The 13166-nt window shown below is 41.7% G+C and overlaps 1 protein-coding gene across 1 annotated transcript in view; it reads right to left on the bottom strand.

Annotated features, from left to right (window-relative positions):
• The window catches only part of PHYHIPL (phytanoyl-CoA 2-hydroxylase interacting protein like), a gene marked incomplete at both ends in the record, with an annotated part of 51336 nt that extends 40321 nt beyond the window's left edge, over positions 1 to 11015 (bottom strand). The window contains one exon of the mRNA XM_079535431.1: positions 10829 to 11015. The remainder of the gene's footprint in view (positions 1 to 10828) is intronic.
• Positions 11016 to 13166: the final 2151 nt, after the last annotated feature.

The following is a 13166-nucleotide window of genomic DNA, read 5'->3' as shown; positions in this document are numbered from 1 at the left end:
CAAAAATGCATGATTGGCCTCTACCTGAATTGCAAGCAACCCTACTGCTTCGAGCACAACAGTAGGGATGTCTGACAAAAACGTGACAGCAAATAATCCAGGAAGAAAAACAGTAGGATGTTCCAAGATGTTGTCAGTGTTTCTCCTCATGCTTAGGAGGAATAAGGAGTGATTATTGAGACAGCAGACGCACAATGGGAAACCCAGCTGTGAAAGAGAGAAGTAGTTACCCCTACTTCACTCACCAGACTGCTCAGAACTGCTTTCTTCACTAAAACATGCGAAGAACGATCTCAAAAAAATAAATTAATTAATTTTAAAAAAATATGGTGAACAGGATAGCTAATACGAGGGAAAACAAGCTGTCTGGAGCCTGGTTTTATTTCAGTGTGCTGTACTTCAGCATTTGAAACCTTGCCATCTAGAACTTCTGAGAACAGTCATTACCACCAACAACATGAAATAGTAGCCATCTTGAACAAAGGTGCTCACTCTTGAGGCATTGCTGCTGGTTGCAGAACACCAAGACGAGGAGTGCCAGGAATTTCAACATAAAAAAAAAAATGGAGCAAGCAGTCGGATTAGATTCCAGTGGTGTTAGGTTTTTCAGCAGTCATTAAATTGACTGCCTGACAGCACAGTCTAAATGGAAATATTACACAACTTTTCTGCAAACTGTGAATTCATCTTTCTGTATCTTACAGAGAAAAACAAGTTCCAAGACAAACGTATTCAGATGGAAATCGATCATGCAACCAATTTTAGAGAGAATGTATGGTCCTATTTTCTCAGTTTGGACTTTTCCACCCTCTCTAGTGATGATGGTCTGAACTCTCTATTCTGGCAAGCACTCGCTGACCTGAACAGAAAATTGCTTATCTCAAAACAGCTGAGCAGTGCTGCCAGCTGCCTCTCCATCAGCCAGTTCTTTCTGCACCGGGACTGCAATCTCGTGGTTACAAGGGAGACAACTGAGAGCAGGGCCAGTTCTCCAGCCTGTCTCGTGGTGGTTCCACAGACTATGGGAGAAAAAGTTTGGCTACAATAGTTGGGAACATCTTTCACTGCTTTTAAATTGTTTTCTCCCCTTCCTCACCCCCAGCCAGCCATGCAATCTTATCACTGATTGATCCATGTGAACCCCAAGGCAAAGTTTTCAGCACTGGGCACACTCCTGCTGAGTTTCCTATGAATTATGAGCCAGGGCGTTTAAATAGTACATCAGTTCCCTTCCCTCAGGCTGTCTTCATGAACGCTTATTCATCTTGAAATGATGGTACACTGAGAAGTCATTTAAGCTCTTAAGCTCCCCTGATCTCATGTCACAACTTGAGAGAGAACAACAAAAAAGGGGAGAGGAAGAATGCTCTCAAAACTGAAGAAAAAAAAAGAAAAAAAAAGAAAAGAAACTGAAGTCACAAACATCTTTGCAGTTGCTGCAACTGCCTTTGAATAAAAAGATCACTCCCTGCACAAATATAACAGTTTGCTGTGGCGCTCATAACAACTTTTGATTCACATTAACATTCATGAGGACAAAATATTGCCGTGATGTCCTTCTTGCAGAGCACTTTGGGAAGGTGGACAGGTTGCAGGCCCCTCCGTATGCACATTTTTAGAGACTGTAAAGGAGGAGAAGCAAATGTTAAAAAGATCACCAGTCCTCACCCGTTGTGGGGGGACTGTGGTCTCTTCCTGACAAGAAGAGACTTCGCACAAATCCCTTGCACTGTCCTCCCCTCTAACTAAAGAGCAGACACAGACAAACCTCAAGGGCTGGCTTGGTGTTTGTCTGCAGGCAGGCTGTACTTGCTGTGTCTTATACTTTAGTGCTATAGTTCAGGAGTATAGCATTGCTTCTCTTTCTTTCATGCCCTCTGCCACATGCCAGCAAGCAAACAGGAGCATGGAAGCAGCTGACTGGTTTTAATGCCAAGGTGGACTGTAACAGTCTGTGCTTGCCAGCACTTTGCAAAAGAAAGGAGAAGGCAGTGTTCCTCCCAAGCCTCGTGTGAGGGCAGAGGGAATGAAGGTGAGAGAATACTGCTCTCTGCACTCTTTCCCCTTTTATGGGAGCTAAGCAGAAGTCAGATTTGAGTAAATGTATGAACATTACACCATGGCAAGCTGTCCTCTTCACACAACATAGCAGTTACAGCAGTGCTGTCAAAGCCATGCAAAGCTAGCTGTCCATGTTGGGCTCTCACAATGCAGGAAAGCAGGCAAGATAACTGCACATGAGCTTTGGTTCACCCTGATGCTGCTTATTCCCTTCCCAGGCCGCAGCCTAGTTGCTGAAGCAGACAAGGAAACACCACAGCAGTGCTCCCAAGGCTGCTTTTCCTCCTCCAAAAAGTGAGCTTCAACAGGTGGCACAACTTTCCATTTTGGAGGTGACGAGCAGTGCAGTAGGGCTCTGTTCTGCAGACATGTGCAGGTCACATGACCCTCTATGAGGACAGATAGCAGCACAGTAAGATACTCTGACTCTTAGAGGCGAGGAGACTCCATTTGAAACGCACCCTGCGATGCCTACCTGTCATCATGCTGCCCTAAATCCAAGTCTGCGGGGGCCTTGAGCCACAGGAGGCTCACAGAAGGAATGGGCCAACATCTGCATCATTCAGAGACAGATTATTGATCATTTAAGGTCAAGTCTGATTCTATTTTCAGATCTGCGTAATGACTGTTGATGACATCTGCCCAGGATTGGCAACAAGCATTGATGAGTATTGTAAACAACCAGTTTCCAAATGCACTGCCATGTGCATCCTTTCTGCTTCAGGCAACTGATAAAGATCCATCAATGGTAGTTGCTCTTTAATATGGTAAATGGTTTTGAACATTACAGCCTTAGCTTATGTAATCTCATTACATAAGGACTGTGAAAGCAAACATGCAAAGAGCAGAATGCCCACAGGGGATCTGGACCTCAGCACAGGTATTGCCTTCTTAACACTCTTTTCTGAGTATCAAAAGGTAGTGAAGAGCCAACTGAAATAAAATTCACTGACTTTTAAATAGATACAAGAAAATTAAATAAGAGTTGTCTCAACACAGAATTCTGTGAGACTGTTCACTGACTGATGTTTAGTTATGTACATGTTTGGCACATGAAAAGGCAGATATCCAAGCAAGTAAATTCTAATCCTAAGTAAAACCAAAACAACACCAAACAAAAAGCTCCAAAACGTAATGTTTAGAGATTGCAAATGGCTTGTTCCTGGGTTGCAGAAAAGGGAGTTGCTTCTCCTAACCAGTGATCGTGGGCTGACACAGACAGTCTGACACTTTTTGCAGGCTGATTTAGGAACCAATGCCATGTTACTCTTCCTGTTCTCAGACTCCCTGTGTGCTGTGTCAGAGGCTCCTGCTGTAAGCACATTGCTGGCTGCCTGTTGCTGTGGAAGAGTGCTACATTTCTTCTTTGCTGTTCCTTTCCCATGCTTATAGCAGGAAAAGAGAGGGAAGGACTTGAACTGTTTAAAATCTCAGTGGCACAGGGAGGAGAACATGAAGCAAAAGATGAAGAGAAGAGAAAGAAACAAGAGCAGAGAATGGAATGGGAATCAGGAAGAGGGTCTATTGATAAAATCATAAAGTCATAGAATGGATGGGGTTGAAAGAGAAACCAAAGATCATCTAGTTCCAAACTCCTGCCATGGGCAGGGTTGCCACTGCTAGGTCAGGCACTAAATCAGGTTGCCCAGGGCCCCATCCAACCTGGCCTTGATGTCTCCAGGGTTGAGGCATGCACAGCCTCTTAAGGAGCTTGTTCCAGCTCCTCATCACACACTGACAAATTTCCCCCAACATCTGATCTTCCCCTTTTTCCCCTTTAAATTCATACTTATTACTGTCAGCTTTGTTTATCTTTCTTTGTGATATCATTTATCATACTGCAAGCTTTGAGAACACAGTGTTCAGATAAACTGGCAAAACACCAACGCGCAAGACCTGAACACGCCAGAGAGATTAAAAATGCCCATGGGCGGAGGCTGTGTGGAATGACATGAGAACTCAGCAAAACATCTAAGGAAAAAAAAAGGTCAAAATCAGGAGGCAGCCTGTCTTGTCTCTACTTCTGTGCACAGGGCGTAGAAGGCTGGCAGATTTACAAACCTCAGTATGATTGTCCCTAGAATTTTGTTTTTCAGTGGTTTTAATTTGAGATTTGAATCAGTTCTGAAGAGAGGTGAGAATATTCTGGGACAGTATTCACCAGTGTTTGCTCAAACTTTTCAATGAATCCAGTTCAGCTATGTCCTTCACATACATTCTAATAAACAAATTTGGATGAGACTCACTGAAACCAAAATCATTATGCAAATTACTCAGTGAATGATTTGGAATAATGCAACAGCAAGGACTAGATCCTTAAAGACAGAAGCAACAAAGGAAATTTCACCTCTGCTTTACTACATCAGTTATAAGCAAAAGAGTCCATAAGATTCCTTTTCTTTTCAAAAACTTGTAATTCTGACATTTTTGTTAACCATAAAAATACTTTTCATGCTCTATTTTATCAGCTGCTCAAATGAAAAACTCTGCCTAAACACACATTTTATCTAAATCATGTCATCTTTTTTTTCTGGTTGCATTAACCATGCAACCATATGATACATATGATATGATACCATAAAATGTACACATCAGTTGGCGTGCATTTCTTTGGCAAGAATATCAAGGCCAAAGTCAAGGAAAAAACAGGTTAAAGCTCTCAGTATTGGCTCTGGTTATAATTAAATGTCACAGATGGAACAAATCCAGACACAGTTTGCACCTATCTTTGCTTCTCAAATAGCTCTGAAATATAAGGTAGAAAAAATCGCCAAAAAGAGGGAAAGGAGGAAAAAAAAATGAACACCAAAAGTTGGAGAAGATATAGTATATGTTCTTATTTAATGGAGGAAAAACAGTAATGACATATTGATCATGTAGCTAGATTTAGCCAATGAGAAAGAGAGGCTTTCACATGTTCAGTACTGAATTACCACATGACCGAGGTGTTACCACAGCAGCTGATGATGTCAACCCCTCCACGCTCCCTACTTCAGTAACTCAGCACTGCTGCTAAAAGCCACCAGTGCTGCCAGCCTCCTGCTCTGCTGCTCTGCGCCCAGCACCTGGATCTGTGCTCCTTACTGCTTCTACAGATTCAGCTGTGTTATCCAACTTGAGATAAATTCCTTGAGAGAGTTCTGCCGAGCTGGTAACCAACAGTGTGCAGGTACATACTTGGCTGAAATTTCTAAACTAGACTTTCTTTTCTGTGGGACAGACATACTAAAAAAAAAAAGTTTTCGAGTGCTTTGCTATCAACTGTCACACTGAGAAACAGAGACACGAGAAACTCCTTCCTGCTCCAAGATGCCTTTTCTATTAATGATTTTCCTGAACTGTCTCTGCAGTTTTTATAACATTCCTACAGCACTCACTCTCCTTCCACTTGCAGCGTACTTTTCCATCACGAGCAGTAAGTTGGCTGTCTGGATCTCTTCATTTGCTGTGACATTTAGGTACTTGAGCCTGAGGCTCCAATGTCTTTTGAAAGGTTGTACAGGGTGGCAGTGCTTTGGTTCAGAAGATGAAATGCATCCAGACACCAAATTCTGAATTTTAATTATTTCTGGACCTACACTGACAGTTCACACTTTTTTCACCCCACTCACTTCTAGGAGGAAGACATTCAGTTATTCTAATATTTCTTTTGGATACAATATAGCTTAGTTGCAAAAATAACAGAATGTACACAAACAGGAGACCTTATTTATGGCTGCTCTGTTTCAGATGCCTCCAATAAGAAAGCCTCCAATAAGAATACTTAAGTGTAGCCGAGCTATTTGTGTTGGAGGCAGTGGCTGCAGAGCAGTGTCATTTGGCAGTCACTAGAAAACTGAGCTTTCTTCGTGCTCCTCTGTACATGCCCCAGAAGATTTAAAAGCCAGTATTAACTATGTATTAGAATTCTGAAGTGACAAATTTTCTCTGCTTCTACAAACTTATTGTTATTCCTTTTCACTGAAGTCACGGTTTTCATTCTCCTCCTCTCAATTCTCTTTTGCTAAGTTGTCTTCTTCACTTATTCACTTGATAACAAAGCATAAATACGGAAATATTTCTATTAAATAGCACCTACGTACCTTGTAAGTAAGGAGTAGATAGTAAAGAAAAGCAGGATAATACATCTCTTACAAAAAGTCCAGTGAGACCAAGATTATCAAGAAGGAAGTTTGCTGACATCAATGCACAGGTTGCAAAAGAAGAATTCTGCTCAATTATCCTCAACAGAATGGCACAGAAGGATTTTCATGGGAAGATGTTCTGAAATGACACCTGTAACTTGATAACACTGTATTTCAATGTTAATTAAAATAATTACTTTTTATCTGTTTTGACACAATCTAAGTGGCTTAAAGGTAATATGCCCTGAAACTGCAAATAAGCAATTTGGTGGTGATCCAGAGGAACACTTTATGTGCAGTATCCCCTCAGTAGGGGAATATCAGAAACTTTATCTAGGCAGAAGAAGAGCCCTGCTTTTAGAGGCATACCAGTGATGCCTGTTTTTACACTTTCCTTCTAAGCTATTCAAATGTCCAATAAAACAACATCACACCAAAACATGGGCTAGGTCAGAAGAGAATACTAGCAAATACCATTGCAATGTACACACTCTAGAGGTTTTTACTTAAGAGTAAATAGTTCCACAGTGCTGCAAGGACAGAACTAGAACTGCTGAAAGGATTAACTATGACCCTCTTGTATTTCATCTCAAAAGTAAGCACTCTGTGGAGGACAATAAAACACCAAACAGTGATGGATTGTAAGACCAGAAGCTTAGAGAGCACTCAAACAAGAACGTTCCAGAAGAATCTCTCTTGATTTAGCGCACAAACTTCAGACAAGAAAAGCACCATTTGCATTTTGGCATGTCATTAACTTATTCTGATATTCTGTCAGTGTTCTGTTTCTGAGTATGGAAGCTGCCATCAATTTCTTAAAGAAAGTGCAGCAGAGTTGCAGGATTTTTCATTGTGTTTCACTGGTCAACAACAACCACAGTATGATCTTTATACACCTCTTTCTTGTCACAAATCTACTGAGTATAAAATGCCTTCTAATAATCAAAATGAAGCTTCATGGACAGAGAAAAGTGATCATACAACCACAGAAATGGCACACACCAAATTCAGCTGATTTTTTTTTTTTTTTTTTTTTTAACATGAGAAATGTAGCCCCACTAAAATCAGGCAAACACATGTAAAAATAAAAATGGACACAAATTCAAGTCTTATATATGATCCTGCAGCATAATTTGTATATTCTCTTATTACAGACTTAGATTTGAAAGAAACACTTCTAGAGATGGAAAATTATCACCAATTATTGCAACCTCCATCTCTATGCATGTTTAGCTTGATGGTGAATACATCACAGGCTAGAGGAGCATGCTCTGGGAGGGCAAAGCCTATGTGGGCAGTTTAGATAAAAATGGTGGTTATGGAAGTCATCTTATCTTGTTGCAGAGAAGCACCATACCATGGGAAGCCTCCTTTAGTTGCCTGCTCCTACACAAGCCAACCAACATGTCTGCAAGCAGATACTGCAGAAGGCCTGTCTCTGGGCAGGATGAGAGGCAGGACCTCTGTGATTGTAGGAAGCTCTACCACAGCTCTAAGTATTGCTGCTTGCTGCATAATAAACACCAGCACTCACTCACTCTAGCTGAGGTTTCATGTCCTCACTGTCTGCACTAATCTATGGCTCTTTCATAATTCCCACAGATAACGCTAGGGTATTTTCTGGCATTAAGAAAGGCTTAATGACACCAGGTGTGTTCTGGCTGGACAGATTGCTGTGTATCTACCTTCGTCTTTTATTTTCTCACAAAAATCTGCTAAATACAGGAGACTGAAAAAAAAATGTGTTTGAGCATTAATTGGAGCAGAATGGCAATTTGTGGATTTGAGGAATACCAAAGGTGCCACTAGAGTGTGTAAGTGGGCAGCTGGCACAGTAGCTTTTGCCAGCATTTGTGTTGATGTGGGAGTAGAGCAATATGGTAGCTGTTATCATGGTAGTCAACAAATCTCTCGTCATATGCGAAGACCTGACTAGCCTTTTGGAAGAAAAAACTGAGTATTCTCTGCATTTGCGGCAGGATTTTATGTGTAATTCCAGCAAATATCAGCAGGACATCAACAGTGCTAGAATATACTGCATACACAAAACTGCTTCCTTGAAATCTCGCACACAATGAAATAGTGAAATAATAGTGAAGTAATTCACAAACTGCATTATCCAGAGAAGAGCAGTGTAATGCTCACCATTGCACCGTCTCCCAGCAGACTCAAGGCTTAAGGAAAAAGACACGAGCCTGCTGCTGTTGAGAGCACATAACAATCTGCTACTGTGAGATTTAGTCTCTGTGTGCTATGTGCATGTCCAAGCATGCACGAGAAGAACTCTGATTTTCAGCATGTTTTTGTTGCTATTAGAATAAGAAGAACATTAAAATTACTGTTCTAAGACTAAGGAAATGGCTTCTTTTTCACAAAAATGTACTATATTATCACAAAATAAGTATATTTTTCAACACCAAGAAATTCTAAAACAAACATAACAAAATGCCCTACCAAATCCACAGAGAAACTATACATAAGTGATAGAAATTTTTTCCATTCTTTGATAACAGTGCTAATCCAGTCTTCAAACCAGTATCCAAAATGAGAATACATAATACCAATCTATCTACAGAACATTACCCATGTTTGTATTTTTAAGCATACAAAAACATATCTGTTTTTTTACAAAAGAATTTGGGAAAGTAAGGTGGCAAGGGGAGAAAAGGCAGCACTAAATGACAGTACTATTTCAGACTAAGAAAACATCACAGTGCTTATGTTACTATCATGTAAAAATGTATTTTTATGTGTAGGAAATTAAGTTTTATAGCTTCCCACCCAAATAACAAGAAGGGCCGTTTATGCTGTGTAACTGAAAAGTTAATGGCTTGTACTTCCCTAATATGATACTCTTGGCAAGACTGATTAAGTAGGCTATTTACATTGGTAGTTGATTGCTATAAGCTTAAAGAAGGAAGGCTCTTTTTCTACTCTACCCTTTAAGCCTAAAAGCTTGAAATTTATATCAGTAGAGAAATACCAAACTGCAACGTTCCCTAACAGCATCGACCAAAGCACAAAATTGCACCTTCTAAATGAAAACAAAGATGCTACAACATTGCTCCAGAAAGTGAGGTATCAGCAGACTGCTTTTAGCAGCAGGCAGCCATGGCAGATCACAGTGGGGGCAGATGTCATTTTTCCTGCCACTGCGGGGTCAGCCCACTGCTGGGATCATAGAATCATAGAATGGCCTGGGTTGCAAAGGACCACAACGATCATCTGGTTTCAACCCCCCTGCTATGTGCAGGGTCGCCAACCACCAGACCAGGCTGCCCAGAGCCACATCCAGCCTGGCACTGAATGCCTAAGGGATGCAGCACTCTGCTGCCTGCCGCCAGAAGGCATTTCTCTTTTTGAGCACAAATGGCCTGATGAGTGAAGTCTGATTGGTAGCAAATCCCAGGATAGCAATTCTATCCCATTTTCAGCTCTGTATGTTTTGTGCCTTTGATAAAGACAGGAGAAGGCTTAAACCTTGTCTGTATTGGCCAGCTGCCTCCAGCATGCCCTCTAAATACCAAACAGATCTTCTAAGAAATATCAGCTCGAGAAAGGCACAGATGTGGTACTAAGAACACAGCTGAGTGGGGAACATTGGTGGTAGGTGGATGGTTGGACTAGATGATCTTAGAGGTCTTCTCCAACTTTATTTATTCTATGATTCTATAGTAAGGATAGTCAGAATTTAATATTCCACATAGCGTTCCAGTAAGAATTTAAATTAAAAAAATAAAAATCAGTAAATCTGAGCATTCAGATCAGTGTGCGATCCGTGAAAATGGAAGGTTATATGCAAAAATTTTATGTAGCTTAGAAAGTATTGAGAAACGTACAAAGCCAAGTGCTTGTCATTCTTCATTTTCCAGAGTCCCACCATGCCATTGGGTTTTACAACCATAAAAACAAAACACTTCAGCTGCAGACTGAAATCACCGATTTCCCAAAGTAGGCATCAGCTTAAATAGTCTGACATCCTACGCTGTAAAATAGATCATGTTGGAGACGTGTAAATAAATACAACCCCAGTCAGCAAAAAAAAAAAAAAAACAAACAACCAACAAGTAAGAAAACATTTATCCTAGAGCATCTGGAATTCACAGGCATTCAAGTCCAAGAGAACAAATCGTATCTGAGCTTTATCACATGCTAAAGAGGTCTAACTATCCCTCCAGAAGAAAAAACTATCTGTTCCATTTTCTTCCCAAATCACACTCATGCACTCTCTCTTCAGCTCCAAATAAAAAAAAAATGCATTTTTTCCACAGAAAGAGCCATAGCTTTTTGAACAGATGAGAAGCTTGATGGCCTGAGATGCATCAAATCCTTTACTTAATGATTTCAAGAATAGAAACCAGTTTTGAAAGTAGTTATTAGGATTTTCCCAGCTCCATGGCTCAGAAGATCTGCAATATGGAAGACTACGATTTTATGTTTTTAAACTCGGGAGATACGGGATCCAGACACGCCTGCTTAATTTGAGCAGTCCAAAAATTTAAAGAAAAATGCACATCAGATATATCTGCACAATGTAGGCATTCCCACCCAAATCTCTCAGACATTTCATTCAGGATTGCACCAATCCCTTAATTATACAATAATCCTCCTTCTGCTCCTCCCTGCATCATTGTTCTCCCTACTTTCTGCATTTCTGAGCTTCCTGGATCTCACTTTCCTTGCAGGCAGTGGGTCACATTCCTCCAATCCCTCAAGTCCTGGGTTCTTGGTTCTTACCAGCACTTTTCTCTCTTGGTTGTTCAGCTCTGCTGTAGTTCCCTTCCTTCCCTCTTCCCAGTCTCACTCTGCCCCGGGACCACCATACCTCATGCACAGGGAGATGGCTGGATCCCTGCTCAAGGAGCCTCCTTCACTACTGCAGGAGATGCCCACTCGTCAGAGGGATCCGTGCTGCCTTCTGCTGCTACTCCCCCGCTCCTGCTGGTCCCCTCGTTGGATGCAGAGAAGAGAGATTTGTTAAAGTGGTGTTGGGGCCCCTGTGGGGAATGGCCCTGCCCACTGTGGCCACCAGCCAGACTCCAAAGGCACCGGAAATGAAGGGGCAGTCAGGACCTGGGATGCTGCTGGTGCCATCCCAAAGCCATGCAGATCTGAACTCTTAGCTCAGAAGACAGCCTGCCTCCCCTGGTCCCTTCACAATCAGTACTCGTGGAGACCTCCTGCTAGGTACACACGCTCACTCTGCACCAGGACTAGGGAGGGCAGACGGGGAGGAGGCTGTAACCAGGCTTGCCCTGCCACAGCTCTCATCACATTCACATTACGGAGATGATCTGGCTGCCTTTGTGGGGCCCCTTGGCAGGAGCCCAGCAGCAGCCTCAGTGCCACTGCTCACTTTGTACTGCTTGAGCATAAACACAGGCTTGTCCACAGCACAGTCAACAGTGCTGGAGGAAATCCACAATTGTCCAGTGTCAAATGGGCTAAGGAAACTGGGCACCTTTCTGTACACCAGCAACTACTGCCCATCTCCCAACCCACATCTCTTGTGACAACATGGAAGTTTTCTGGCATCAGAGAAGAAAAGAGATCACGATGGGATTGCAAAAAATACTCCCACTCAGAGTTTGATGCTTCAAAATTGCCTTTGATGCTCCACTGACTAGACAATGTTGAGCATTTCTCAGGACCATGCCATTGTGCCTCAGATTTAAATAAATGAGACAGAAAACATACAATGCTTAAGTAAAAAAGAGTTACCACTGTCAGGAGAAACACAATTCTAAAACCAGAACAGAGCATCTCAACCAATCCTCTTTGTACACTAAAAGTATTCAAAAGCAGTAAAAATTATCAACACCCTACTCCTTCCTGTCTAAACTCTCTCTGCAAGGCAGGGTAATCCCAGAAAGAACAGAGGCAAGACCTTTCATCAGCACCAGAGGCTTAATACCCTACCACTAGGCACTATATATGAACTACCAGTGCATTACTCTCCCTTTGTATAAATTTCAAGCCCAAGAGCCCAGAGCTAGACCAGAAGGAAGCCAGCATAGTTGGTACTTTGCAAGCTTTGAGATTTGTAAATCTCAAAAAAAACCTCTAGAAAAACTCTAGAAAAAAACTCCCCTGTATTATCAGAGCTTCACTTGCAATCTCCTGGCCTTCATGGTTCAGCAGCTCTCCCTGCCACAGCTGTCATGCAGGCCCTGTTCTTGTCTTCTGCAAATATGAGTGTCAGACTTCTCTAGAGTCCCACCATGTACAGACCAAGAGTTAATGATGCTCTTACAGTAAACTCTGGGGAAATTCCAGCAGCTTCAGCAGAGGTGGTGTATGTGCAATAAAACAAAATTGCATTTTTTCTTTTTATTTATTGCTTGCAGGAGTTGCTTTGCCTGCAGTGGGAGTCTGCCCTGAACGCAGAACCTGAAACATAGGACAGTGTAGGTGTGCAGGCAGCAGCTCCAGCTCCTCTGCTCAGCTCACTCCACTGTGGAGCAGACAGCAGGGTAAAGCACATATCCTATATACACTGCCAGACTCTGCTTTGCTTGCCTCTAAAACACAATGTGGCATTTCACTAAACAGCCCCCTCTCTACAGGGTCAAAAGGCAGGATGACCCTGTCCAACCTCTTGGCTTGCTGCAGGAATCATTTAGAAGCTGATGTAAGTTATCTTAATTCCACTGTCCTCTATGCATCTTGACAAATTTATACCCACTGAAGAACTACATCTTATACATTACTGCGATCTTGTACAAAGGAATCTAGTTATAAAATCAAAATGCAAATACGGTTGTGAAAAGCTGTTATCCTGTCAGATTTCCACAAGACCATAACAGTGTTGGCTACAGACTTACAGAACACAAACAGATTTGTGTTCCCTCTGAAATTAAGATTGCTTCAAGGAAGCCCAATTTTTGTAACATTTATCCTTTCTCAAATCAGCTACTCTTTCCTGTTCTGCATTTATTTTTTAACAAGGAATTAAATACATATTCTGATCAAAAACTCAAC

Source organism: Tetrao urogallus, assembly GCF_951394365.1.
Source record: "Tetrao urogallus genome assembly, chromosome: 5".
Lineage (NCBI taxonomy): Eukaryota > Metazoa > Chordata > Aves > Galliformes > Phasianidae > Tetrao > Tetrao urogallus.
Note: the sequence above shows the minus strand (reverse complement) of the source record. Positions and strands in the feature narration are given on the sequence as shown.